We start from the raw sequence: 27,926 nt of genomic DNA, 5'->3' as shown, positions 1-27,926 counted from the left end.
GACTGGTGTACCATGACACGCAGGTCTCGCTGCATCTCCCCTTTTCCTAGTCGGCCACCATTTAGATAATAGTCTGCTTTCCTGTTTTTGCCTCCAAAATGGATAACCTCACATTTATCAACATTATACTGCATCTGCCAAACATTTGCCCACTCACCCAGCCTATCCAAGTCACCTTGCAGTCTCCTAGCATCCTCCTCACAGCTAACACTGCCCCCCAGCTTAGTGTCATCCGCAAACTTGGAGATATTGCTTTCAATTCCCTCATCCAGATGATGAATATATATTGTAAATAGCTGGGGTCCCAGCACTGAGCATTGCGGTACCCCACTAGTCACTGCCCGCCATTGTGAAAAGGACCCGTTTACTCCTACTCTTTGCTTCCTGTTTGCCAGCCAGTTCTCTATCCACATCAATACTGAACCCCCAATGCCGTTTGTAGAATGAGGGTCTGAAGAAGGGTCTCATTCCGAAGCATCACCTATTTCTTTTCACCAGAGATGTTGCCTGACCCTCTGAGTTACTCCAGCATTTTGTATCTATCTGCAATTCCTTCCTACACAATATGTTATTCATTGATTATGTATAAAATTCAGCAAGACAGGAAACAGATAAAGGACTGATGACGAAGGTAAGCTACTTTTCCTACAAAAAGCTGGAGTAACTCAGCGGGTCAGGCAGCACCTCTGGTGAAAAGGAATAGTGACATTTTGGGTTGAGATGCTTCTTACTCTCAGTCTGAAGAAAGGTCTCGACCCAAAACATCACCCATTCCTGTTCTCCAGAGATGCTGCCTGACCTGTTAAGGTACCCCAGCATTTTGCGTCTAACCTGATGTATTTGTTCCTGTTATCCAGACAGTCCTCGGCAGAGTGGAGAGCCAGTGAGATAGTGTCTACGGATGGCCTTGTTGTTGAAGCAGATCCAGGTCATTTCTGAGGCAGGAGTTGATTTGTGCCACATTCAACTTGTCAAGATGCTTCATTAACAGTGGGTACCAGCGTTGCCAGGGAGCAGCCATTGAGGCAAGAGTTGATTTGTGCCACATTCAACTTGTCAAGATGCTACATTAACAGTGGGTACCAGCGTTGCCAGGGAGCAGCCATTGAGCCGCCACCAGCTCTACAACGTCAGTACTTTGGTTGATGTTGTCAAACACAGGAAAACCTCAGACTACAGAAACGGGATTTGAAGATGTCCGTGATCATGGCCGTCCGTTGGATTTGACCAAATCCCCTTTTTTCCAGTAAAAAACATTCCGAGGAAAAATAAATTTGCGCGAAATTCGGGAAAATTCTGGTTCCGGCCGCGGAATGATTGGCGGCCACCCGCGCCTGCGCAGTGGGGGGAAGCTGGTGACCAATGACGTCGTCTCTCCGCGCCTGCGCAGTGGGGGGAAGCTGGTGACCAATGACGTCGGCTCACCGCGCCTGCGCAGTGGGGGGAAGCTGGTGACCAATGACGTCGTCTCATCGCGCCTGCGCAGTGGGGGGGGGGGGGGCGGGATCAGATCGCCGCCATTGTCAACGCATCGCCTCGATGATCCGGGCCTAGTCTGGGTGAGTGAGGCCGTGAAACCCATCCTCGCCGTCAGATCGGCCCCATCGGTCAGCCTGGCGCACAGTGAGCGGCTCCCGCCCCGTCCCGTCCCGCCCGCTGCCGGCGGCCGCTCGTCCGTCTGTCTGTCTGTCTGTCCGGGGAGACCGTTCTCCCGTCGCCGGGCGGGAAGCGGGAACGACGGACCCTGAACCCAGTCCCGTCCCGGCAGCGGCCGCGACCCCACAAACACAACACAGCACAACACAACACAGCACAGCACAACACAACACAGCACAGCACAACACAACACAGCACAGCACAACACAACACAGCACAGCACAGCACAACACAACACAGCACAGCACAACACAACACAACAACAACACAGCACAACACAAACACAGCACAGCACAACAACAACACAGCACAGCACAACACAACATAGCACAACACAACAAAACACAACACAACAACAACACAACACAACACAGCACAACACACACAGCACAACACAACACAACACAACACAGCACAACACAACACAACACAACACAACACAACACAACACAACACAGCACAACACAACACAGCACAACACAACACAACACAACACAACACAACACAACACAACACAACGGCCGTGACACCACAACACAACACAACACAACACAACACAACACAACACAACACAACACAACACAGCACAGCACAACACAACACAACACAACACAACACAACACAGCACAACGCAACGCAGCACAACACAACACAGCTCAACACAACACAACACAACACAACACAACACAGCACAACACAACACAACACAACACAGCACAACACACACAACAAAACACAGCGCCGCGACCCCACAACACAACACAGCACAACACGGCACGGCACAACACAACACAACACAGCACAGCACAACACAGCACAGCACAACACAGCACAACACAGCGGCCGCGACCCCACAACACAACACAACACAACACAACACAACACAACACAACACAACACAGCACAACACAACACAACACAACACAGCACAACACAACACAACACAACACAACACAACACAGCGGCCGCGACCCCACAACACAACACAACACAACACAACACAACACAACACAGCACAACACAACACAACACAGCACAGCACACACACACACACACACACAACACAACACAACACAGCGGCCGCGACCCCACAACACAACACAACACAACACAACACAACACAGCACAGCACAACACAACACAACACAGCACAACACAACACAACACAGCGGCCGCGACCCCACAGCACAGCACAGCACAACACAACACAACACAACACAACACAACACAACACAGCACAACACAGCGGCCGCGACCCCACAACACAACACAACACAGCACAACACAACACAACACAACACAACACAACACAACACAACACAGCGGCCGCGACCCCACAACACAACACAACACAACACAGCGGCCGCGACCCCACAACACAACACAACACAACAGGCGGGCGGGCAGGCGCTGCTCCAGCCGGGTCTACCCCCCCCCCCGGTCCCTCGCTCTCCACCCGCCATCGCCTCTATCGGGGTGAACGACGGGCCCCGCACAGCAGCAGCAGCAGTGACGATGGCGGCTCCACTTCCTTCTCCCCACCGCCCTCCCTCCCTCCCTCACACCGGCCGCCGAGAGTCACTCCGCCGACGGCCATAACATAACCGCTTTCAAAACAAACCCTCCTACATCAACGCCGAGGCTGGGAGGAGAGAGGGAGGGAGGGAGGGGGAGGGAGGGGAGATGGAGAGAGGGGGAGGGAGGAGAGAGGGGAGGAGAGAGGGAGGGAGGGGAGAGGGAGGGATGGAGGAGAGAGGGAGGGAGGAGAGATGGAGAGAGGGAGGGCGGGGGAGGGAGGAGAGAGGGAGGGAGGGAGGAGAGAGGGAGGGAGGAGAGATGGAGAGAGGGAGGGAGGGGGGGAGGGAGGGAGGGAGGAGAGATGGGGGAGCCCCCCTCCCGCCGTCTGAAGCACCTACACCGCTCGGCCCCGCACCTTCCTGTTGGCCGGCGGAGGAAGGGAGGCGGTGGCGAGGAGATCACAACTGCCTCCCCCTTTGGCGGTGGACAGGGACAGGGCTTGCGGGGCGATGATGCCGGTGTTGTCCGAGGAGCATGACCCCCTTCCCTCCTCACCACCGTCCTCTGCCCCTTCCTCTCTCTCTTTCTCTCTCTTGTACATCTATTCATCCTGCACTGATCTCCCTATCCACCTCATATTGATTCTCCTGCCACCCCTCTCCCCCCCATCCATCCTACACTGGTCTCCCAATCCATCCTGTACTGACCCCCTTCCCATCCATCCTGCACTGTCTCTCCCCATTCATCGTGCACAGACCCCCCTATCCACACTGTGCTGACCCACCCATTCATTCTGTACTGAGCCCCCATTCATCCTGCCCTGGGAGTTCCTCCCATATTATTCTTAAATGATCAAACTTGGAACATTCCATAAGAGGAAACGACCTTAGTCATTTTCAGATTCACATATTTCTCTCTGAAATCTCCTCTCATTCGCCTAATCTTCACCAAGCCTCTTCATCACAACACCTTTGTAGGACACTTTCCTTTATCTGTTAAGAAATCTGTTAGATCTAGCGCCAAGACCTGTATGTCCTTCCAAAAATATTAAGTGAACTATAATATAAGCTTAGATCAGTAATACAATCTACCTTTTACAAATCCATGCAAGATCTCCTCAATTAACTCAAACCACTGCAAGTTCCTGCTAGTTTGTATTTCCCTGCTTATTGTCTCCAAAATATCACTCAGCTCTATTGTTAAAACAAATTACCTATATTAACTTAGAGTCATAGAATGACACAGGATAGAAACGGGCCCTTCAGCCCAACTTGCCCACACTGATCAACATTTCCCAGCTACACTAGTCCCACCCACAGATCATATAGCAGAGCAAGATAAGCTACTCCTGCTAAATACAATGGGCTGACGTGTAGTAGCTACGGAGGGGATCCTGGGCATTTTTCCCCGCCCATTTTAGTAACCGGAGCCTACCTGACCCGACCCGACTCGCAGTGTAATCAATGTTGCGGGGCAACAGTTTGTGTGTGTGATATAGGGTTAGATTCTTAATTCTGTCAGTTCATACTTCTTGTCAAGAATAAAATTTGACTCTGGTAATTGTCTTTTTAATGTTTTTAAATCATTTCTTTTTAAATGGCTCACAAGCAGTGTTTGAGTTGATTTTGTAGTAACCGGGACCGACCCGACCCGCAGGGTAATTGACATTGCGGGGGAGGTTTTTGTGTGTGATATAGGGTTAGATTCATAATTCTGTTAGTTCATAATTCTGTTAATTCTTGTTAAAGAATAAAATGTTTATAAACACATACATGAATGTGATATAAATGTATAGAATCATATAACACACACAATTATATTTCTTCTGATCCAATGATGAACTTTATTTCAGACTAGACAAGGGACATTAAATAAGAACCATTGTAACCTCCCCGCAACTTCACACACACTAGGCCTTATCCCCGTGCCCCACACTCCTCTCCCCGCTTGCCCCGGGCCCACACTCTCTCCTCCCCGGCCTCGCAATCCCTACGGCCGGGCCCCACACTCCTCTCGTCTCCCCGCTGCCCCGGGCCGCACACTCCCTCTCCCCGCTACCCCGGGCCCCACACTCCCTCTCCCCGGGCCACACACACCCCCTCTCCACGGGCCCCCACACACTCTCCCCGGGCCCCACACTCCCTCTCCCCGGGCCCCACCCCCCCTCTCCCGGGCCCCACACACACTCTCCCCGGGCCCCACACTCCCTCTCCCCGGGCCCCACACACACTCCCTCTCCGCTGCCCCGGGCCACACACACACTCCCTCTCCCGGGCCCCACACTCCCGCTGCCCGGGCCCCACACTCCCTCTCCCCGCTGCCCCGGGCCGCACACTCCCTCTCCCCCGGGCCCCACCCCCCCTCTCCCCGGGGCCCCACACACACTCCCTCTCCCCGGCCCCACCCCCCCTCTCCCCAGGCACCACACACACTCTCCCCGGGCCCCACACTCCCTCTCCCGGGCCCCACACACACTCCCTCTCCCGCTGCCCCGGGCCGCACACTCCCGCTGCCCCGGGCCCCACACTCCCGTGCCCCGGGCCCCACACTCCCGCTGCCCCGGACCCCACACTCCCGCTGCCCGGGCCGCCACTCCCGCTGCCCCGGCCCCACACTCCCGCTGCCCCGGACCCCACACTCCCGCTGCCCCGGGCCCCACACTCCCGCTGCCCCGGGCCCCACACTCCCGCTGCCCCGGACCCCACACTCCCGCTGCCCCGGACCCCCCACTCCCGCTGCCCCCGCCCCCACACTCCCGATGCCCCGGGCCCCACACTCCCGCTGCCCCAGACCCCACACTCCCGATGCCCCGGGCCGCCACACTCCCGATGCCCCGGGCCCCACACTCCCGATGCCCCGGGCCCCACACTCCCGCTGCCCCAGACCCCACACTCCCGCTGCCCCAGACCCCACACTCCCGATGCCCCGGGCCCCACACTCCCGCTGCCCCGGACCCCACACTCCCGCTGCCCCGGACCCCACACTCCCGCTGCCCCGGGCCCCACACTCCCGCTGCCCCAGACCCCACACTCCCGATGCCCCGGGCCCCACACTCCCGCTGCCCCAGACCCCACACTCCCGCTGCCCCGGACCCCACACTCCCGCTGCCCCGGGCCCCACACTCCCGCTGCCCCGGACCCCACACTCCCGATGCCCCGGGCCCCACACTCCCGCTGCCCCGGACCCCACACTCCCGCTGCCCCGGACCCCACACTCCCTCTCCCGCTGCCCCGGGCCGCACACTCCCGCTGCCCCGGGCCGCACCACTCCCGCTCCCCGGGCCGCGCACTCCCTCTCCCGGGCCCCACACTCCCTCTCCCGCTGCCCCGGGCCCCACACTCCCTCTCCCCGCTGCCCCGGGCCCCACACTCCCGCTGCCCCGGGCCCCACACTCCCGCTCCCCGGGCCGCGCACTCCCTCTCCCCGGGCCCCACACTCCCCGGGCCCCACACTCCTTCTCCCCGCTGCGGAAACAAAGATCCGATCTTTGGCCGGAAGCAAGATGGCGGAACAAGGTGGCGGGGGCTGGATGCTAAAATGGGTCATATAATCACCCATGAATCCGCCCATGAGCTGACTACACGTTTGCGTGAGAGTAACCCATCTTGCTCCACTATAAGATCTTTGGTCCCACCAGCCTGCATTTGGTCCATATCCCTCCAAACCTGTCCTATCCATGTATCTGTCTTACTGTTTCTTAAATCTTGGGATGGCCCCTGCCTCAACTCCCTCCTCTGGCACCACTCGCCACATCTTCCCATCTCCCCCCATGTCTGCATTCCGCAAAGACCGCTCCCTCCGCAACTCCTTCGTCAATTCTTCCCTTCCCTCCCGCACCACCCCCTCCCCGGGCACTTTCCGTTGCAACCGCAAGAAATGCAACACCTGTCCCTTCACCTCCCCCCTCGATTCCATTCAAGGACCCAAGCAGTCATTCCAGGTGCGACAAAGGTTCACCTGTATCTCCTCCAACCTCATCTACTGCATCCGCTGCTCTAGATGTCAGCTGATTTACATCGGGGAGACCAAGCGTAGATTGGGCGATCGTTTCGCCGAACACCTCCGCTCAGTCCGCAATAACCTACCTGAACTCCCGGTGGCTCAGCACTTCAACTCCCCCTCCCATTCCCAATCCGACCTCTCTATCCTGGGTCTCCTCCATTGCCAGAGTGAGCAACAGCGGAAATTGGAGGAACAGCACCTCATATTCCGTCTGGGGACCTTGCGTCCGTATGGCATTAACACTGAATTCTCCCAATTTTGCTAGCCCTTGCTGTCTCCTCCCCTTCCTTAACCCTCTAGCTGTCTCCTCCCACCCTCCCATCCGCCCGCCCTCGGGCTCCTCCTCCTCCTCCTTCCCTTTTCCTTCTTTCTCCCCCCCCCCTCCCCACCCCCCATCAGTCTGAAGAAGGGGTTCGGCCCGAAATGTCGCCTATTTCCTTCGCTCCACAGATGCTGCTGCACCCGCTGAGTTTCCCCAGCAATTTTGTGTCCCTCCTCTGGCAGCTTGTTCCACACACCCACCCACAAAAGTTACCCCTATTCCTATTAAATATTTTCCCCTTCACCTTAAACCTATGTCCTCTGGTCCTCGATTCACCTACTCTGGGCAAGATATTCTGTGCATCGAGTCCTCTCATGATTGTATACACATAATCATCTTTATAACAGTTATAACATAACTTTTATATACATTTAAACTGGAATCTCTGCAGCCATTTCATGAGTGAAGGTAGCATATTTACAACTTCCCAATCCTCGGGTACCTTTTTCATAAATGGGGAAGATCGAAATGATGATAATCTGCCATCATGAGTTCACTCTCCTCAACAATCCACTTCAAGTTAAGCAGTCATTGTCACATCATGCTTAGTAATTTTCAGCTCGTCCATTAGCCTTGGTATCTTCACTTCTTCCTTTATAAACACTATTGTAACCTACTCATTAAATCTTCCCACTTTGCCTTGTATGTAAAAGCATTTGTCACCTTTCTTGTCCCTCATTGGTATCAGTTCCTCACTTAGTACATATATATCTTCTCTTGCTGGAGATGTTTACATTCTACAGGATAGTATAGCGCTGGAGCAGGCCCACAATGTTCGTGCCAGCTAAACTAATCTTGTTTGCTTTCACATGACCTATATTTTCCATTCCCTGCATATGATGATTATCCATTTTGGTGGCAAAAACAGGAAAGCAGACTATTATCTAAATGGTGGCCGACTAGGAAAAGGGGAGATGCAGCGAGACCTGGGTGTCATGGTACACCAGTCATTGAAAGTGGGCATGCAGGTGCAGCAGGCAGTGAAGAAAGCGAATGGTATGTTAGCTTTCATAGCAAAAGGATTTGAGTATAGGAGCAGGGAGGTTCTACTGCAGTTGTACAGGGTCTTGGTGAGACCACACCTGGAGTATTGCGTACAGTTTTGGTCTCCAAATCTGAGGAAGGACATTATTGCCATAGAGGGAGTGCAGAGAAGGTTCACCAGACTGATTCCTGGGATGTCAGGACTGTCTTATGCAGAAAGACTGGATAGACTTGGTTTATACTCTAGAATTTAGGAGATTGAGAGGGGATCTTATAGAAACTTACAAAATTCTTAAGGGGTTGGACAGGCTAGATGCAGGAAGATTGCTCCCGATGTTGGGGAAGTCCAGGACAAGGGGTCACAGCTTAAGGATAAGGGGGAAATCCTTTAAAACCGAGATGAGAAGAACTTTTTTTCACACAGAGAGTGGTGAATCTCTGGAACTCCCTGCCACAGAGGGTAGTCGAGGCCAGTTCATTGGCTATATTTAAGAGGGAGTTAGATGTGGCCCTTGTGGCTAAGGGGATCAGAGGGTATGGAGAGAAGGCAGGTACGGGATACTGAGTTGGATGATCAGCCATGATCATATTGAATGGCGGTGCAGGCTCGAAGGGCCGAATGGCCTACTCCTGCACCTAATTTCTATGTTTCTATGTTTCTATGTTTCTATATCCATTTATCTATCTAACAGGCTCTTAAATGCCACTATTGTATCTGCCTCCATCACCACACCCCTGGCAGTACATTCCAGGCACCTACAACTTCACTGTGTAAAATAACTTCCCCCACACATCTCCCGAGGCCCGCGGCCATCGGCCCCTGAAGAGGACTCGGCGTCGTTAGTGGAGTGTTGGTCAATGATGGCGCCGACCGACGGACATGCAGAGGTGATGGCGCCATTGTTGAGGGAAGGAACCTGGCATGGGGGGGGGGCCGCCATGAGGGAGGGGGAAAACAATAAACAATGGAGGACCCGGCGTGGGGGACCTCCGTGAGGGATGGGGGAAGAATAAAGGGGGGCCAGGTGCGAGGGGGAATTTGTAACTTTGTAAGCACCCGTCATGAGTGATTATTTAAAGGCGACCTTGGGTATGCAAGCAAAGAATTTCACTGTCACCTGTAACAGGTGACAATAAAGTATTCAATTCAATTCCTTTCAATTTGTCCCTCTCACCTTAAAGCTATAGCCTCTATTCTTTGACATTTCCTCCCTGGGAAAACATGATCCAAAATAAACCAAACTATTATGTGCTCCTTAATGTGGTTGAGGATGGAACTTCACTTAAGTCACTAAATCTGAATGGGAACCTTGTTTTAATTAATTAAGTTGATTAAATTAGGTTAGTTTTAATATATTAGCCTGATAACTGCCACTGCATCTTATCACCTCGAGAGTGGTCCTGTGTTATCATCTACCTCATCGGAAATCCTCGGACTATCTGTAATCAGACTATACTGGAATTTACCTTGCACTAAACATTATTTCCTTTATCCTGTATCTGTACACTGTGGACGGCTTATTTGTAGTCATGTACAGTATAGTCTCTCCGCTGATTGCCTAGCACGCAATAACACGTTTTTCACTGTTCCCCGGTACACGTGACAATAAATTAAACTAAACTAAACATTGTGGAGAGCTGAAAGTGATTGCCATGGGTTATACAATCTGACATATGGTGTGCTCAGTGTTCTGAAGAATGGTTTTAAAGTTAGAAAGAAGTCAGTAGAAATTAAAAACTGTTCTTTATTTCAAGTGTTGACGATGGCCGAAAAAAACAAACTGAGGAACTGAATGAGTCAGGCAGCATCTGTAGAAGATGATTTTTCAGGTTACGACCCTTCTTCAGACTGATGGAGTAAAGGGGAGATAGCTGATAGAGAGAGGTAAGGATAAGGGGTTGGACAAGACCAGGTAATTGGCAGATAAACCAGGTGAGGAGTGGGAATGTGAAGACAATAATTAAGGCTGGAGGTGATAAGTGCGGAAGACCAAAGGATGTACATGTTGGAAGCTGGTAAGAAAGGGGTGGGAAGTGAAATGTAGAATCGGTGGGAGAGATGGGGGTTAGAGGGGAACGGTGGGTTGAGGAGGGGGGCTTAGAAGGAGGAGGGGGGGGGGGAGAAGTACAATGGTCGCAACGAAGATGGAGGGGTGGGTGATGCGCAGATTGGGAATGTGGAGGAGGGGAACAGAAATGTGTGACTGGGATGGGGTGTAGAAAGGAAGGTGTGTATGGGGTAGGAGAGTCAGGTTTGGGGAGCTGAGATGTGGATAGAGGTGAAGGAGGGGGAGGGATTACCTGGAATTGAAGTTTTCAATATTCATACTGCGTGGTTTAGATGACCTTTGTAACATGAGGTGCTGTTCCTCCAGTTTGTGTACTGCCTCAAGGCCAAGGGAGTATGGGAATTGGAAGAGGGATTAAAATGGCTAGCAACCTGGACCTCCTGTCTCTGGCTGTAGAATTTACACTGACAAGTAGTATGAGTTATCCCAACCGATGATACATCAAATTCTATATTAATTTAGTTGCTTCGTTGTCATTTGTTTCATTTTTCTTATGTCATCTTTTATATAATTTATTGGATATTCTTAGGTCCGACTGAATTCAAAGTTGTCTAAACTTATTCTGATTAAAACATAACAATCAGGTTAGACCAACCTTGTGAGGCAAGCCACTGTACTGAGGTACAGTGCAAAGCACCAAAATCTTTTCACTGTACCTCAGTATCCGTGACAATAAAGTAAACTAAACTAAACCTTTCAGCCAAGCATGCCTAGATTAGTTTGAATAGTCACCTGAAATTCCATTGTGGTAATCCAGTGTGGTAATCTACAACTTCTAAATCTTGGCCGATTAGGAAAGGGGGAGATGCAACGAGACTTGGGTGTCATGGTACACCAGTCATTAAAAGTAGGCATGCAGGTGCGGCAGGCAGTGAAGAAGGCGAATGGTATGTTAGCGTTCATAGCAAAAGGATTTGAGTATAGGAGCAGGGAGGTTCTACTGCAGTTGTACAGGGTCTTGGTGAGATCACACCTGGAGTATTGCGTACAGTTTTGGTCTCCTAATCTGAGGAAAGACATTCTTGCCATAGAGGGAGTACAGATAAGGTTCACCAGACTGATTCCTGGGTTGTCAGGACTTTCATATGAAGAAAGACTGGATAGACTCGGTTTGTACTCGCTAGAATTTAGAAGATTGAGGGGGGATCTTATAGAAACTTACAAAATTCTTAAGGGGTTGGATAGGCTAGATGCAGGAAGATTGTTCCCGATGTTGGGGAAGTCCAGAACAAGGGGTCACAGTTTAAGGATAAGGGGGAAATCTTTTAGGACTGAGATGATGAAAACCTTTTTTCACACAGAGAGTGGTGAATCTCTGGAATTCTCTCCCGCAGTAGGTAGTTGAGGCCAGTTCATTGGCTATATTTAAGAGGGAGTTAAATGTGGCCCTTGTGGCTAAAGGGATCAGGGGGTATGGAGAGAAGGCAGGTACAGGATACTGAGTTGGATGATCAGCCATGATCATATTGAATGGCGGTGCAGGCTCGAAGGGCCGAATGGCCTACTCTTGCACCTATTTTCTATGTTTCTATGTTTCTTGCTAATTCAAACCTTTTTATTTTTCTAAAACATGTATGAGGGAAGACTTTTTGAATAGACTTTATTTTGGCATTGAGACTGGAATAATATTGTATTTAATCCATGAGAGCTCTGACCCAGAATACAAAGTATATCAAAAGTAATAGAGTATTGAAAATATTATCAGACATAAGAACAGATCAATGTCAGAAATTTGCCTTGGAGTCCAATACCTTCAGATTGTTTTCTTTTATTCAATAAATTGATTAAGATTACACCTGCATGGCGAAATACAAAATACACATCTAATATAATAAAATATTTTGAATCATATAGCATGGACACAGGCCTAACAACCCATTAAGATTGTGTTGCCAAAAAAGACCCATTTATAACCTCTGACACTAATCACAATTTATTTGCCATATATACCATCAACTTGGACTTTTAGACTTCAGAGGTACAGTGTGGAAGCAGGCTCTGCGTCTACGCCTACCAGTGATCGCCCAATACACTAGCACTATCCTACACACTTGGGACAATTTACAATTTACAAAAGCCAATTAACCTACAAGCCTATATGTCTTTGGAGTGTGGGAGTAAAGCGGAGCACCTAGTAAAAACCCATGCGGTAACGGGGAGAATATATAAACTCTGTACAGACAGCTCCCGTAGTCAGGATCGAACCCGGATCTCCGGTGCTGTAAGGCAGTAACTACCACTGCGTCACTGTGCCGCCCTTCTCCAGAGATTCACTAACCTCCGACCACCCACTCCTATCTGTGAGCCAGAACTTCATTAATGACATTTTGATATCAGAACTTTTGTTAATACACCTAACGGGCTCAAAAAGCTGAACAGCATTTTAGTTGTCATATCAAAGTTGCACCATCTTCAACAACACATAAAGGTGGCGTGAAAACATTTCTTATCCAAGAGAAGTGATTAAAGCTCAACACCAGACGGCACAGTGGCATAGCTGAGTTGCTGCCTTACAGTGCCAGAGATCCAGGTTCGATCCTGACTACGGGTGCAGTCTGTATAGAGTTTGTACCTGCTCCCCATGACTTGCGTGGGTTTATCTGGGTGTTCAGTTTCCTCCCGCACTCCAAAGGTATACAGCTTTGTAGGCTAATTATCTGCCACAAATGTAAATTGTCCCTAGCGTTAGTGTGCAGGGATTGCTGGTCGGTGCAGACTCGGTGGGTCTAAGAGTCTGTTTCTGCGCTCTATCTCTAAACTAAAACAAGTTTTTCTTTAAAGAATCCCACAAAATTGTCCTCAAAATTCCCAGCTTCCTACTATGTCTGCAGATGGCAATGTGGTAACATTATACATAATCGCACATTTCTGTATATTCTTTTGATATTTCCTCCATCTGTCAGAAGCCAGATGTTCTATTGTTTGGTGATAAGGTTGCATGTAAAATGTGGCTTATGCAAAATAGCTGCAGGTGGCATTTTTATGAATATAATGTGAATTCACAAGAAGCGGAGAGGCATCTGCACTATCCATTTCTAGAAACTGTCCAAAAAGATGAACATCCTCAGTATCAAAGTGGGCGTGAATCGAGGCATCGTGATTAGGTCTCCTATTCAGATAATTTCACATAAAACTGTTGGCAGATTCAACATCCTACTCTGAATGCAGCTATCCCCCCAATCCAAGATGTAATTATGGACCTGTTGAGAATTTGGATTGTTTTCCTGATGAATTTGGGTACGTTTTCATATTCCAACTGGATCTATTAAAAACATGGGCCCATGGTTTCTGCTTTGGATGTCAATGGTAATTCAATTGCAAATAATGCTAATTTTCTGTCGTTTAAAGGCCAGTTGGATTGAAGTTCAGAACCAGCATTAAATGGAGGGATAAGGATGATAAAGTAAGGAAACCTTGAACTTCCAATTTCCATTTCTCCATATGCAGGGTACTACCATTACACCTTTAAGTCAACCACCATAGGGTAGCTTGAGGTGGATCAACAGCACTCTATAAATTCGTTGTGTTGGTAAAACCATATAAAATGGGTTGAAGTGTTTGACATCCTATTTAAGCACCAGATATAATGACTTCTGGAGTCTACACAGCTGTTGCCAAGACCTGCAAGGTCTCATTTGTTTAGCGTGATTGATGTTGTATGGAATTGGCTGCTTCAACCATGGAAAAAGACATCCATACAATGGCCTGCAACTCCTTTTCTGAGCTTTACACCTCCATTCATTCTGGCTCCAGTCGTGGACAGGACCTGTGGAAAGCTAAGCAATGTCTCACAGATTCACTGTCACCACTGAGCGGTTATTTTCTTCCATCAGTGCACTTCAGGAGACAACAGCTTTATCCAGCTGAGCACAACTTGGAGATAACTGTGGTCTCCGATACAGACATTTCACAGTTCTCCATGTCCGATTTCCTCACTTGGGACATCAAACAACCCAGCAAAAATGCAATGATCTGTGCAATTGGACTCAGTAAAGCACGAGTATCCAAACTGGTATGCGGTATACATTAATTCTTTTCAATGACAATGTAGCATTTGAGTACTAGTTATCCAGGACTTACAGTACATAAACTGCTACCAGCTAGGTAAAAATTGTGTTAGCAAGTTAAACACCACAAGTTGGTGCTGAAAAGATGTTGTCAGAATTGTGAGCGACAGATTTCTTGCCTTACAGCCGCCAGAGACCCAGGGTTGATCCTGACTATGGTTGCTGTCTGTACGGAATTTGTACATTCTCCTGTAATTGCGTGGGTTATCTCCGGGTACTTCGGTTTCCTCCCACACTCCAAAGTCATACGGGTTTGTAGGTTAATTGGCTTCTGTAAATTGTAAATTTTCCCTAGTGTACGAGGATATCGCTGGTCGGTGCGGACTCGGTGGGTCAAAGGGCCAGTTTCCACACTGTATCGATAAATTACAAAGTCTAAAGTCAATATGATCATGTTTTAAACTAATCACTGAATAATTAGTAGTACTGATTACCCATCTCTGATGATAAGGGACACCAAGATTTCATTCATCTCCACCACATCTTCCTCTACAATTAGGAAATAAGGAGAACGTCTTTCACGAGGATTTGCATGGCCCTTCTGCATCAGTGGGAGATTGAACAGATTGATAATTGTAATGCATTTGCTCGACTATAAGGGAGAGAGACAAACTGCAGGACGAGTGCATTTAGAGGATGGAATACCAAGAGAACGAGAGGAGCACTTGCATAGTAAGTGGATTATTGTGATTCGGAAAGCCATCTAAGAAAATGTTTCGAAACAAGAAACTGCAGATTGGTTCTTGGTTCTTGGTTACTTGGTCCTCCAAAATATTCCAACTGGAATTTAAACTGGAGGTGTGAAAAAGTAACTTTTATAACTACTAAACAGGTTCGCTTCTTAATAAACAGACACCACACAAACTGTTTGGTAGACCAGTTCAAAACTTTACTTATTATAGGCCAATAGAAGGGAGGGAGAACTCCAGTCAAGTGACCAATACAGCCACTTGACCGTCCTCCGTCCACTTCCCTGAACAACAGAATTACATTGCATTATTATACTGGGATAGCAGACTCAAGAATAAGACGGTACATGAGCAGTGGTGTACGTTTAAGGGTATACTGTATAACCTTCAAGAAAAATTTATTCCTATGAAGAAAAAAAGGGGTAAGGGTAAGAACAGTCAGCCATGGCTCAGTAAAACTATAAAAGATAGTATTCGGCTGAAGGCAAGGGCATATAAGGTAGCCAGAGATAGTGGGAGGGTAGAGGATTGGGAAGCATTTAAAGGTCAGCAAAAAATAACTAAGAGATTAATTAAGACGGGGAAAATAGACTATGAAAGGAATTTAGCGAACAACATAAAAACTAATAGTAAGAGTTTTTATAGCTATATAAAAAGAAAAAGGGTGGCTAAGGTGAACGTTGGTCCATTGGAGGGTGAGACTGGAGAGTTGTTGGTGGGGAACATGGAAATGGCAAAGGCATTAAACGAGTATTTTGTATCAGTCTTCACCATAGAAGACACAAAAAATATTCCAACGCTGGATAAACAGGGGGCGGTAGGAATGGAGGAGCTAAATACTATTAAGATCACCAAGGAGGTGGTATTAGGGAAATTAATGAGACTGAAGGAGGATAAATCCCCTGGGCCTGATGGATTACATCCAAGGGTCTTGAGGGAGATAGCGGTGGGGATTGTGGATGCATTGGTGATAATTTTCCAAAACTCCCTGGAGGCAGGAACGGTCCCAGTGGATTGGAAAATGGCCAATGTAACACCTATATTTAAAAAAGGAAGTAAACAGAAGGCGGGTAACTATAGACCGGTTAGTCTAACATCGGTGGTGGGTAAAATGTTAGAGACAATTATTAAAGAAACACTAACGGGGCACTTGGATAAACATGACTTCATCGGACAGAACCAGCATGGTTTTGTGAAGGGGAAGTCCTGTTTAACGAATCTGCTCGAATTCTTTGAGGAAGTAACAACCCGGGTGGATAAAGGGGAACCGGTGGATGTGGTATACTTGGACTTCCAAAAGGCTTTTGACAAGGTGCCACATAAGAGACTATTGCTAAAAATAAAAAATTATGGGATTGGGGGTAATATATTAGCATGGGTAGAGGATTGGCTAACAAATAGGAAGCAGAGAGTGGGGATAAATGGTTCATACTCGGGATGGCAACCGGTAACTAGCGGGGTTCCGCAAGGGTCGGTGCTGGGACCCCAGTTGTTCACAATTTATATAAATGATTTGGAGGAGGGAACCAAGTGTAATATATCAAAATTTGCGGACGATACAAAAATGGGAGGAAAAGTAGGGGATGAGGAGGATAGGAAGAGTCTGCAAAAGGATATAGATAAGCTAGGTGAGTGGGCAACAACTTGGCAGATGAAATTTAATACTAATAAATGTGAAGTCATTCACTTTGGGAAAAAAAATGATAGGGCAAGTTATTTTCTAAATGAGGAGGAGCTGCGTTGTAATGCAACGCAAAGGGATCTAGGGGTAGTAGTACATGAATCACTAAAAGTTAGTATGCAGGTGCAGCAAGCAATCAGGAAGGCCAATGGAGTTTTGGCCTTTATTGCTAGGGGGATTGAGTATAAAAACACGGAGGTCTTGCTGCAGCTGTACACAGTATTAGTGAGACCACATTTGGAATACTGTGTACAGTTCTGGGGTCCATACTTAAGAAAGGATGTACTAGCCCTGGAGGCAGTGCAGCGAAGGTTTACAAGATTAATTCCTGCAATGAGGGGATTGACATATGAGGAAAGGTTAAGTAGGCTGGAACTCTACTCTTTGGAGTTTAGAAGAATGAGAGGCGATCTCATTGAAACATATAAGATCGTGAGGGGCCTTGATCGGGTGGATGCACCGAGGATGTTCCCAATGATCGGGGAAACTAGAACTAGGGGACATAGTTGCAGAATAAGGGGGGGCTCTTTTAAAACTGAGATGAGGAAGAACTTCTTCACCCAGAGGGTGGTTAATTTATGGAATTCACTGCCCCAGGGAGCAGTGGAAGCAGAAACTTTAAATATATTTAAGACTAAAATAGATGTTTTTTTAGCTGCCAAGGGGATAAGGGGCTACGGGGAGAGGGCAGGCATATGGACCTAGGTATGGTTAGTATAGTAAGACCTGAGTGATCTCCTGGACAAGTGTCGATCGCCTGGATTGGGGTCGGAGAGGAATTTCCCGGATTTTTTTCCCGAATTGGACCTGGGTTTTTATCCGTTTTTTTGCCTCCCCCAGGAGATCACGAGGTTCTTGGGGTGGAGAGGGGTGATAGCGGTATAAAGGGGAGGGTAGTGTCTTGTGTTCTGTGTCTTGTGTCTACTGTTTGTGGGTAAGTGTGTCTGTTTAGTGTTCAGCCATGAGCGAATGGCGGTGCGGGCTCGACGGACCTGGTGGTCTACTCTCGCACCTACTTTCTATGTTTCTATGTTTCTATGTATGTTTGTCACCTTAGCACATTCCACAGTCATTAGTCATGGTCAGAGGTACAGGAAAAGGCATCACATCAAAGGCATTTTGTCACATGGTACAAGATATATTAAAAATATTGGCCATTTGGTTTACGACATTTTATCTTCAAAGAGATCACCCTAGCTCTTTCGCTGTTTCCTTTCTGTCACCTTGTCCCTCATAAACATTGGCCATTTGGTTTACAACATCTTATATCCAATACATCAAAGAGATCTAGCTCCTCTCTGCTTGTCACTTGGGAGACAATGTTATTTTAGTATCTCACACACCGCAACTTGAGGCAAGCCTAATTTGAGACTAAATATAAGCTGTAAGCTAGACCAGAAGCCAACTTAATATCTTCTTATATTTTTAACTAAAATTCGGCTTCATCAGGTGGTGAAGGGAGGGATTAAGCCAGAAAGGGTTATTGGGAAGAAAGTTGTTGGTTTATACCAAAGATAGACACCAAGTTCTGGCTTAACTCAGTGGGTCAGGCATCATCTCTGGAGAAAAGGGATGGGTGATATTTCAGGTTGGGATACTTCTTCAGACTTCTGTCTAAAAAAGGGGCCTGACCCGAAACATCACCTATGCTTTTTCTCCAGAGATGCTGCCTGACATGTGTAGTTACTCTAGCAGTTGGAGTCATCTTAGGAAAATATTTAGTTTTGTTTATTATTGTCACAAGGTACACTGAAAAGCCTTTTAGCTACATGCTATCCAGCTGGCGAAAAGACTACACATAATTACAATCAAACCGTCCACAGTGTACAGATACAGGATAAAGTGTAAGATAAAGTCTAAAAGTCAGATTAAAGATAGTTTGAAGGTTTCCAATGAGATAGATGGTAGGTCGGGACCGCTCTAGCTGGTTAGAGGACGGTTCAGTTGTCTGATAACAGCTGGGAAGAAACTGTCCATAAATCTAGAAGGATATTGGTGATATATTGCCATATTAGGATGCACCTGCAAGTTTCTAACACTAGGTTTTACCTATTCTTCAAAGTTTGGAAAAAGGAGTGAATCTTGCTGAAAAAATATACAATACTGAAGAGGTTTGATGGAATCAAAAACCAGATCAGAATAAGGCTGAGATGAGGTTCCCTGCCCAGATGCTGCCTGACCCATTGAGTTCCTCCAGTACTATGCATAAAGGGTTTTGTTTTTTATTTCTTCTCTCGGGTGATTGTGAACCTTTAGAATACTCTATCCCAGAGAGTTGTGAATGCTGGATCATTAGGTATATTTGAGACTGAGATGGAAATATTTCTATTTTGCAGGGAAATCATGGGTGATGAGGATCAGGCAGGAAAGTGGAGGTGAAGCCAATCATTGAATAACACAAAGGTTTTTCGTCCACTAAGCTTCTTCCTGTTTCTATTTCTATACAAATTTCCTCGGCTTAAATATCATGACTATATCATAAATCAAATATCATGTTCAATATGACAAACTGAATGATTACTAAGTACCCTTTTAAAATAGTGGAAAATGACTAAAGGAAAGCGATGCTTGTGAAATGAACTGGAATAAATTTAAAGTCCACTCTGGAGAATTTTGTATGAAGGAAGAAATAATACATAATATGAGAGTAATTAAGAAATCAAGGAAATGCACTCATTGAGGATATCCCCAAAACAGATCACCATAGAAAAGTGCTGCATGACAATATGTTCTTTCCAGATATCTAACCCAGGTCTCACCGGAATCTACCAATCAAAATATTGCAAAAACACAATTATAAAATATATATTTGTGATTTATTTCAGCGAAACCATCAACAAGCTGCGGAAAGCCTCTTCTGAGGAGCTGTTCTGTTTGGAACGTGAAATCCATTACAAGAAAATAACAGGTCAGGGGAAGGATTTGCAGAATCAATTTCAGTCAGGTAGCACTTGTATGTATTGTGTTGGTTACAACTGTGGTTATAGAGTCATACAGCATGGAAACAGACCCTTCCGCCCAACTTGCCCACACTGACCAACATGTCCCAACTACACTAGTCCCACCTGCTTGCATTTGGTCCACTTCCCTCTAAACCTGTCCTATCCATGAACCTGTCTAAATGTTTCTTAAATATGGCGATAGTACCTGCCTCAACCATCTCATCCGACAGCTCATTTCATACATCCTTTGTGTGACGAAGTTACTCTTCAGGTTCCTATTAAATCTTTCCCGCCTCACCTTAAACCTCTGGTTCTCAATTCCTCTACTCTGGACAAGAGACTCTGTGCATTTTTCCCAGAGTAGGAGAATATTCTCATGATTTTCTACACCTCTATAAGATCGACTCTCATCCTCCTGATCTCCACGGAATAAAGTCCTAGTCTTCTTTACTTTTCCCTATAGCTCAGCCCCTCTTGGTTCACTACAATTCCTGATTATGTGCCTAAGAGCCCTTGATGCATTCATTGAATCTTAAAGATTTTGAGAGAACATTTAGTAAAGAAATCTCTTTCTAAACTTTTCACACGAATTTCAGTTAGATATACAACTAGGAGGTTCAATTGGTACGTATTGATTTTGATTTATTATTGTCACCTGCACTGAGCTTTGTCTGTGTGCTGTCCAGTCTAATCATACACGAGTATAATCGAGTCATACACAAGTACAACAGATAGTGCAAAAGGGCAGAATATAGTGCTTTAGAGCGTTATAGTCTGCAAAAAGGTAGGTTGGAAGATTAAGCCTACACTCATGGGAGGCCCACTCAGTGGTCTGATAACATTAGTCAAATAAAATCCCACAATTGATGCCTACTGGCCTTCAAATCACACAGCTGTGTTAAATACTGACTATGGCACTCCCAACCATGTGAGAATGTCTCGAGCATTACCCTGCTGTGTAGTCACATCAAACTAAAAATTGTTCTGAAACAAGCTAGCTTTGTTTGCATTTTCCCAATGCAAATCCTGAACAATTTAGCACTAATCAGAAATAGCAATTGCTTCACTGGAACACTAACATTAATGTACAGTACAGGGCCGTGGACCTGCAGCAGCCTGGGGCTTACCTGGGCTTAACATGGATCATGGGCACTCCAGTACTGCCAGCATGTGGACTTTGGACTTTTTGTTTTGTAAACGGCACAAAATATAGTGGACTGTGCATTTGCGGGTTGTGCAAAAAAAAATGTCACTGTGTTGTACACACATTACAATAAAGAACAATTGAACCATTGATGCATACTTAACCATCAACAGTGATCACATTGATCTAAATTTCTAACAGAGAAAGCAATAAATAAATTGTCTAATGCAAGGTATCTTGAACAGTTGTAAACTTTGATTGTTAGAATATTGAGTGGATAGATGTTCTATATTAGGATATAGATATTCTATATACATAGGAAACATGTAAAATACAGAATATATATATATATATATATTCTGTGTATTATTATTTTGTCCCACAATTATTATAAAGATATATATAAGTGTGTATATATGTATATAATATATATATATATACACACCATGAATACCACACACACACACACACACACACACACACACACACACACACACACACACACACACACACACACACACACACACACACACACACACACACACACACACACACACACACACACACACACACATATATATATATACACACACACACACACACACACACACACACACACACACACACACACACACACACACACACACACACACACACACACACACACACACACACACACAGTGTATATATATATGTGTGCGTATATATATATATATCTATATTACTAAATCTCTGAACTTGACCGCTTTTGGCCTATTGTGCTGCGAGTTCCGACAGAACGCCGCCACCTACGGCCGTCATTTTTGGCCACCTCGCCCAGAGCCTCCCTGCGCCTTACGGGTGCGGAGGATTTTTCCCATCGATGACAAATCAGAGAGATATTAATGTTTTTTAAAAAATCACCATTCTCTCTGCTGCCCCTGCTGGAGGGAGGGGAAGGGACTATAAAACCAGGAAGTGGTGTGCCTCACTCACTCTGCAAGATGGATGAAGCCAAGGGTCACGTCTCTCTGAGCTCTGAATAACACTGAACAACTGTGAGTACCCTTAATGTGGTTTGAAAATGAAAATATGGTTTGTTTGAAGTAAAAAGGCACCGCCTGCAAATGGTTGTTTGGATGCTTTGGCTTGAAGTTGAAAGGCACTACTTACTGCAAATGGTGGCATGAAGTTGAAATGCACTACTTACTGCAAATGGTGGCTTGGGTGCTTTGGCTTGAAGTTGAAATGCAGTACTTACTGCAAATGGTGGCTTGGGTGCTTTGGCTTGAAGTTGAAAGGCACTACTTACTGCAAATGGTGGCTTGGGAGCTTTGGCTTGAAGTTGAAAGGCACTATTTACTGCAAATGGTGGCTTGGGTGTTTTGGCTAGAAGTTGAAACGCACTACTTACCGCAAATGGTGGCTTGGGAATTTTGGCTTGAAGTTGAAATGCACTTCTTACTGCAAATGGTGGCTTGGGTGCTTTATAATAAAAATACATTTTATTTGTATAGCGCTTTTCAAGGACTCAAAGTCGCTTTACATGGTGAGTCAAGAACAAAACAAAACAGACCAGTAAGACAGAGATGCAAAGGGGAGGAGGACATGGGACTAATGGTATGCAGAGGTGAAGAGATGGGTCTTGAGGCGGGACTGGAAGATGGTGAGGGACTCAGAAGTTCGCATCAATTGTGGGAGGGAGTTCCAGTGCCTGGGAGCTGCCGTGGAGAAGGCTCTGTCCCCAAAACTGTGGAGGTTGGATTTGTGGATGGAGTGGAGACCGGCTGAATGGATCTGAGGGACCGTGAGGGTTGGTAGGGGGAGAGGAGGTCAGTGAGAGAAGGGGGGGGGGCAAGTGGTTGAGGGCTTTGTAGGTGAGGACCAGGATTTTGTAGATGATCCGGTGGGAAATGGAAAGCCAGTGAAGTTCTTTGAGGACTGGGGTGATGTGGTGCCAGGATTTGGTGTGGGTGATGAGTCGGGCGGCTGCATTCTGGACCAGTTGGAGTCGGTTGATGTTGCTGGAATTAATGCCAAAGAGAAGAGAGTTATAGTTGTCCAGTCGGGAGGAGATGAAGGCATGGATGAATCTTTCAGCAGCGGGGGGTGTGAGAGAGGGTCTGATTTTGGCAATGTGGCGGAGGTGAGGCTCAAGTGAGAGGGTTGAGTCAAAGAGTACGCCAAGGTTGCGGGCCTGAGGAGATGGGGAGACAGTGGTGCCGTCAATAGTGAGAGTGGGGTAGTTAATTTTGGTAAGTGTTGATTTGGAGCCAATGAGGAGAAATTCTGTTTTGTTACTGTTTAATTTAAGGAAGTTGAGTTGCATCCAAGATTTGATGGCTGACAGGCAGGAGTTGATATGGGAGAGGGGGGTGGTGGGGGGATTGGTGCTGAGATAGATCTGGGTGTCATCAGCATAGCAATGGAAGTCCAGTTTGAGGTGACGGAGTATATAACCAAGGGGGAGGATGTAGATGATGAAGAGGAGGGGACCGAGAACAGAGCCTTGGGGAACGCCTTGAGTGACAGTGGCTGTAGCAGAGGTGTGGTTATGGAGAGAGATGAAGTGGGATCGGTTGGAAAGGTAGGAACGGAGCCAGCTGAGTGCAGAATCTTCAATGCCAAGGTCTTTAAGTCTGGTAAGCAGGATGTTATGGTTCACGGTATCGAAGGCCGCACTCAGGTCGGGGAGGATGAGGATGTTGGGGGAACCAGTGTCAGCAGAGGTGAGGAGGTCGTTGAGGACTTTGAGGAGAGCAGTTTCTGTGCTATGGAGGGGGCGAAATCCAGATTGGAGGGGATCGAATAGGTTATACGCAAGGAGGTGGGAATGAAGTTGTGACACAACGATACGCTCCAGGGTTTTTGAAAGAAAGGGGAGGTTTGATATTGGGCGATAGTTAATGAGATAGTTAATGAGAGAGGAGGGATCAAGACCAGGTTTCTTTAAGATTGGCTTGCGGTTGAAAGGCACTACTTACTGCAAGTGGTGGCATGTAGTTGAAAGGCACTACTTACTGCAAATGGTGGCTTGTGTGCTTTGGCTTGAGGTTGAAAGGCACTACTTGCTGCAAATGGTGGCTTGGGTGCTTTGCTTGAAGTTGAAAGGCACTACTTACTGCAAATGGTGGCGGGTGCTTTGGCTTGAAGTTGAAAGGCACTTCTTACTGCAAATGGTGGCTTCGGTGCTTTGGCTTGAAGTTGAAAGGCACTATTTACAGCAAATGGTGGCTTGGGATCTTTGGTTTGAGGTTGAAAGGCACTACTTACTGCAAATGGTGGCATGTAGTTGAAAGGCACTACTTACTGCAAATGGTGGCTTGGGTGCTTGAAGTTGAAAGGCACTACTTACTGCAAATGGTGGCTTGGGTGCTTTGGATTGAAGTTGAAAGGCACTACTTACTGTAAATGGTGCCTTGGGAGCTTTGGCTTGAAGTTTAAAACAATCACCATTCTCTCTGCTGCCCCTGCTGGAGGGAGGGGAGGGACTATAACACCAGGAAGTGGTGTGCCTCACTCACACTCTGCAAGATGGATGAAGCCAAGGGTCACGCCTCTCTGAGCTCTGAATAACACTGAACAAATGTCTACACAACTGAGAGTACCCTTAATGTGGTTTGAAAATGAAAATATGGTTTGTTTGAAGTAAAAAGGCACTGCCTGCAAATGGTTGTTTGGGTGCTTTGGCTTGAAGTTGAAAGGCATTACTTACTGCAAATGGTGGCTTGGGTGCTTTGGCTTGAAGTTGAAAGGCACTACTTACTGCAAACAGTGGCTTGGGTGCTTTGGCTTGAGGTTGAAAGGCAGTACTTACTGCAAATGGAGGCTTGGGTGCTTTGGCTTGAAGTTAAAAGGCACTACTGCAAATGCACTTACTTCCTGCTTGCACAGTATATTGATTTTAGATAAAACGCTACACTTACGGCTGTGATTCTTGGCCATCTTACTCAGTCCCCCCCTCTGCTGAGCAGGTGCAGATAATTATTCCCATCAATGAAAAATAAAAGTGTTATTAGTGTTTAAAAATGTTGAGAATCTCTCTCCTGTCAATCACGCCCTAAAAGCCACACCTTTTCCGGTGGGAGGGGGATGGGTTATAAAACCCGGAAGTGTGGGTGTGGTTCGGTCTCTGCATGATGGGGGAGGGAGATGTCATGACTCTGTCTGAGCTGTGAATCAACTGAACACACTGAATGTCTACTGAACTGTGAGTTTGGTGTTTTGTGTGGTTTTATTGTGGTTTCACCCTGCATGAAATGGTATGAAGCTGCATTTGAATTTGGTGGCCTTGGATCCAGCTTGAAGTGGTTGGAAACTGCGCTTGAATTCGGTGGCCTTGCACCCTACTCATAATGGTAAGAAACTGCACTTAAATTTGGTGGCCTTGCACCCAGCTTGAAATGGTAGGTACATGGATTTGAATTTGGTGGACTTGCACCCTGCTTGAAATGGAATTTCAAGGAATAGTCATGAGTCAACTGCCAGCCCACCAGCCGTGAGTGAGCTGCCAGCAGATCAGGCTTGGTCTATCACATAAAATCCCAATAAAATACATTTACGTTTGTGGTTGTAACGTGACAAAATGTGGAAAAGTTCAAGGGGTACGAAAACTTTTGCAAGCCACTGTATACTGTGTGTGTGTGTGTGTGTGTGGGTGAGTGTGTATATATATATATGTTTCAAATCAGTCAGCATAGTCAGCAGCAAAGATGGTGATCTATCTAGTCAGCATAAAGATGGGTCTGAGGTTAATATGGAGGGTTAGTCTAATTATGTGTGGGGTCACAATAGAGCCAGGGGAATAGACTGAAGTTATATTTTCATTCTCATATAATATCAGTTATCCAGTCGAGATCACCAGCAATTTATACATCAGCGAATAAAAGATGAACAATAAATTAAATGGTGCGTTAATTAAGATTCAATTTGGCCCACAACAATGATCAACAGTGTTTGTTTTAAGTAATCTAATATTTAATGTAGAATTCACATTTTCTAAATGACACTTTACTGAATAATGTGCAGGATGAGGTGGAGTGTACATGATATAAAGATAGAAAAGGATAGGAATGAATCATACACAATGGCTCATTTATATAATAAATCTGAGGCATGTATTCCATTAACAGCATTGCAAACATCTGGAATAATTGTAATTATTAGTAGAAAACAAGGAACTGCAGATGCAGTTTAAAAAAAAAAGACATCAACCATCACTGATCCATATTCTCCAGGGATGCTGCCAGACCCAATAAGTTACTCCAACACTTTTGTCCCACAATGATTATTTTGTCCCACAATGATTATATCATATCATGTTCATATCATGGACAATGTGTTTATTAGGTTTCAGTTTTAAAGGTACAGCATGGAAACAAGTCCTTCTGCCCACCAAGTCCACAATGACCATCGATCATCCATTCACACTAGTTCTATGTTACACCACTTTCTCATTCACTTGCCAAGCTGTGGGGCTGGATCTCGCTGCTGTCTCCAGGTACCTGCATTACTAATCTTCCATCTTCTGTGGACCATGGCCCCAAAACTCTGCTCCAGTCAACCAGTGCCCTGCTGATATTGGACCCAGTGGTGAGGTACAGCCCGCTGCTCCCTCCTTAAACTGCCAGGGTTTGCACAAGGCCTGTGTTGCACAGTGCTGTGTGTTCGTGCAGCCTAGGACCACAGTCAGTGCGGGAGGAAGACACCTTCCAGCTTGGTACTCCAGTGTGTTCCCTCAGCCTGACTGGGTCACTCACTGAGATGAGTGCTGAGTTGCCCAGAGGACCATAGAGTCAAGAGACGACTGACTGTCAATGCTCGGTTACTCGATCCCGACTAAAGTTGTGTTGTAACACTTAAGGGAGGCCTGGTTTGTGCTCCAGGGTCACTGGGGTGATGGAAGAATAGGATCCCCTTTAGATTTCCCCAGCTGTGTGGCACCGAGGATGCATTTGAAATGTAGTGTAAGGTGGTGGACCGTGGCCAAGCTCACACACAGCATTGTGATCAGCAGCCGCCCATGGTCAATAAATCTAGATTTCTCTAACTTCAAGAAACCCTCTCTCTCCGTCCCTCCCCCTCCTTAGTCGTTGTACTAGTTTCACTGTCGCCCTGGTGAGTTTCATTGTCTGTATCATTCGTTAACACCGAGCCCACAGCCAACCAACAATGGACCCTTTCCTTCATTATCGTTACTTTTTTGCATATCGTTCATTCATTTGTTCCATATCTGTCTACATCACCATCTATATCACTTGTTTCCCTTTCCCCTAACTCTCAGTATGAAGAAGGGTCTTGGCCCGAAACGTCACCTATTCCTTTTCTCCAGAGATGCTGCGTGACCCGCTGGTACTCCAGCTTTTTGTGTCTATCTTTGCCCATGTTGATTGTAGGATAAGATTGACTGGGACAGAGGGGGCTGCTATCCACCCACAACCCAGGCAATCTCTCTGTGTTGAAAGGTGATACTCCCTGCTCGGTGGAAGTGTCATTGACAATCTCCCATTTCTTTAGTCTGGACACAAAGGGAGGCCATTCGGCCCGTCGTGGCTGCTGGAGTACTGTTGTCCCCTTGATATCCCTGCGACCTATTTTTTCTCGGGTGCCCTATAGCTCCCCTGGGTTCTCCTGCCACCACCTTGCGGTGGACTTTCTGTGGTGGTCCCTGCAGGGGAGAAGGTCTCCCAGCCTCACGTTGTTCCACAGAATCAGCGGGTTCCGTGTTGGAGAGTCTGAGCTCTCTCCGCTGACACTGATGTCGTGTACCTGTCTCTTTCAGAAAAAGCTCTGCCCCTGGTGTACTGGTGGTTAGGCACAGCCTGGTACCAGTTAACAACGGCCATCTCCTTGATCGATGTCTTTACTCTGTCC

At 46.9% G+C, this 27,926-nt stretch overlaps 1 long non-coding RNA gene across 1 annotated transcript; it reads left to right on the top strand.

The window, feature by feature from the left end:
• Window positions 1–1,499: 1,499 nt before the first annotated feature.
• Window positions 1,500–27,926, top strand: LOC116966255. Its single transcript, XR_004409944.1, has 3 exons — window positions 1,500–1,559; window positions 19,814–19,896; window positions 27,835–27,926. It is a non-coding gene; the product is annotated as an uncharacterized LOC116966255 (long non-coding RNA).

Source organism: Amblyraja radiata, chromosome 36, assembly GCF_010909765.2.
Source record: "Amblyraja radiata isolate CabotCenter1 chromosome 36, sAmbRad1.1.pri, whole genome shotgun sequence".
NCBI classification, from domain to species: domain Eukaryota; kingdom Metazoa; phylum Chordata; class Chondrichthyes; order Rajiformes; family Rajidae; genus Amblyraja; species Amblyraja radiata.
This window is presented reverse-complemented; position numbering and strand designations above follow the sequence as displayed.